This window comes from Drosophila suzukii, unplaced genomic scaffold, assembly GCF_043229965.1.
Source record: "Drosophila suzukii unplaced genomic scaffold, CBGP_Dsuzu_IsoJpt1.0 scf_11, whole genome shotgun sequence".
Classification (NCBI taxonomy): domain Eukaryota; kingdom Metazoa; phylum Arthropoda; class Insecta; order Diptera; family Drosophilidae; genus Drosophila; species Drosophila suzukii.
The window spans coordinates 1,532,958-1,536,115 of record NW_027255898.1 but is presented as its reverse complement, the minus strand read 5'-3'; positions in this window follow the sequence as shown (position 1 = coordinate 1,536,115).

The window sequence follows — 3,158 nt, the reverse complement described above, 5'->3', positions numbered from 1 at the left end:
CTACTTTTTACCTCGTTAAGAGGTGTTTTTGTTTGATATTAGAAGTTTTTTTGCACAAGAGTTTAAGTACCCCAATACCATGACTAGGAGTCGTCCCCATATGGCTTGGCTATTGAAAAACCAAACACACACTTTCATGTTCCACTTCGGCTTAACTTTATTCTAATAAGGTATGGGTTGTTTACATTCACATTTTATTAAGAATGAAACATATAATATGAATATTAAACTTTTTAATAACAAGTTTTATTGCTTCAATTACCTATTTTAATAGCACACGTTTGGAATCTCAAGGGTTGTGTAGTTTCAAATTCCAAGAGAAATCTGTTGTTTCTTACATTTCCCGCTGAACTAGCGGGTTTTGCCAAGGTGGTAGAACAAATTGATCAAGTTTCCTATTTCGGTTAGCTTCATGCAAGCAAAGGACCCTAAAGACATAACAGATTTTCCGTTCGAAAAAATCTAATAAGAATATTTTTCATCAAATTGGTTTTTTTCTTGTTTATTCCAATAAGTATGAAATATTACGTATACGGAGCTGAAACCAGTTGCACTTTTTATCGCTAAATATCTTCCAAATCGTTCGACTCAATTTTGAGAAAATAGTCAAACACTGGTTTTAAAAAAACCTTTTTATCATAACTCTAAATCTATTATATTCATACAATTTTACAATATGAAAAGTATTTAGCAAATGAAATTATCTTTTCAGAGATATATAGCACGTTTCTGTAGCATTAGTTGTTTAGCTACTATAAGCATTTTAATTCTGGTTTTTTTTTTTTCCGCTAAACTAACGAGTTTTTCCAAAAGTCGTAGAACAAACGTTTCCGATTTCAAGCTACTATATACACCCATAGGGTTTCCAAAACCCTAAAACTAAGATGGAATGCATACAAACCCACAAACAAAGGGACAAACATTTTCATTTTGGGAAGAAGAAGAAAATCTTGTTTTTTGAATTACTTTTGAACGGAACATCGGATTTCAACAAATGAGGTGTCATTCGACGCGTATTCTCAGTAAGAATAAAACTAGCTAAATAACCGGGGGCTTTTATCTCCACCGTATCCAGCAGCTCCAATTTTCTAAATTTTTACTTTTACATTTTCACATTTACAATATTCTTAGTTAGTGCGATACCTTTCGATTGGTGTATCACTCGTTATGATCGGACTATAATTGCAGATTTTCAATTCTGCGGCTATATATAGTAGTTGTCTTCGCACGCTCTCTTGCGCGCTTCGCCACTACGTGTACTGCCGTCCGCAGTGATAGTTGTCGAAATCGGCTTTTTCCGGCTTATATTCTACCTGCAAAAGAAATAGGGCTTTTAAGAAAGCTACAGCCCGACAGGTTTTTCGGCTAAAGTTCCAGACTAGCAAGTTCTTAGGATTGCAAAACGTTTTTAAAGGCTTTCTTTAAAGGTTAAATTATTTAGAAGAAAGAAAATACATTATTAAATTTTGCAAATGGAAATTTATGGAAAATGGTTAGGGTTACGTATGAAGGCAGTAATAAAATAGCCTTCCGTTCTACATGACGACATTGAAGTGAATAATCCATTGGGGCCACATTGCAAACCAATATTACTGCACCTCTGCAGTACAAACATATTTTTTACGCAGGGCTTCTTAAGTCAGGTGATGTAAAAAGTTTTGGAAATTTAAAACGCTTGAATAAACTTTTTGAGTTATTTTGAGATTTTGAATATAATGGAACTTAAATTACAGTGGATGGAAAAAAGTATACGGTATTTTTAATATTATTTCTTATTTTGGGTGATAACTTAGGATTAAACAGTATACTTGGGTTTACTACGTCATTTATTTTGAACTATTTTTTCCGATTTTTTAAAATACCAAAGACTGAATCAACCACTTGTTATGAAGACTTAGTTCCACTCAGTAGATCTGAACATAGCTATAAAAATGACCTTCAGAACTTAGATTGTACTTTGACCGGGATAAAAACAGACTGCGTTTTTAACAACTTAATCCACTTTTATGTAACTAAAAAATTTTCAGTTTACATGATGTCGTCGAAGGTATTTTTAAATATGATATGTGCCACATTGTTTTATATTTTGTTACTGTTGGAATTTGAATGTTCAAATATACAAAAATCCCATGGATATTTGTGCTGTTCATGTTTGCATGAATGTATGTGTTCTAGAGGTAGACGCACATTCCGATGTCTTGGTTTCCTAGGAAACCGCTCAAGGAAACGGGACCATCGTGCTTCATCTTCCTATCTTCTCGTCGTTCTTTTTCTCTCTCGATATTCTCGTTCACTTCGATTCTGGCGTTGAGAGCGTGCGGTTCACACAATCTAAGTTTGCATTATTATTTGTTCATTGGGAGGTTGTTTGTTTAATAATTAACTGTATTACATATATTCATTAACAGAACCATAGGTTATGGGCCCAGACACAGTTGCAGTGAATAAATAATAAAATGAATGTCCCAATTGTAATATGTTGCTCCAATTAAGATTGTACGCCAACCTTTTAGTTAGAGTTCTCTTTATTAAATAAACTCTTAACTCTATTACAATTCTTAGTACAGCTACTGAGAGTGTAGATGCGCCGCCAGAGACGCCGGCAGAGCAGCGTTCAATGCTTAGGTATAGATGTATGTATTAGTAGCCGCTGGGGAAGAGTCGCCGCGGCGGAGGGGAGGTCTTATGTTTACTTGGTGACAGAGCGGTCGCGCATGTCAAATATGCAGACTCAGCACTGTCCAGTCCCAGCCCAATCCCATTGCACTAAACGGCGATCATATTACCGGCTTACTTATTGTAGCCGAGTGCTACAATGTATATGTAATAATATTAATGCGAAACACTGAGTACAGTTTGCATTCAATATGTGAACATACTACAGTGCTTTAAGCGTTACAATTTAAAGTGCATAAAAGTGAACTAATTATAAGTTGTGTACGAATATGCGCATCTACATATGTACATATATGTACACACGTGCGGAGTGGTCCATGAAGAACAAGGAGCAATTTCTGAACAATAAAGAGGGTTAAATTGGTTTTATGTATAACGCTGCGACTATTTCGCTGCAAAACATTTTTCTATTTCCAGGAAGAAGTGCATACATATCACCAATTCGCCGTGATCTTTCTAGAACAAACTTTTTCGAATTCGCC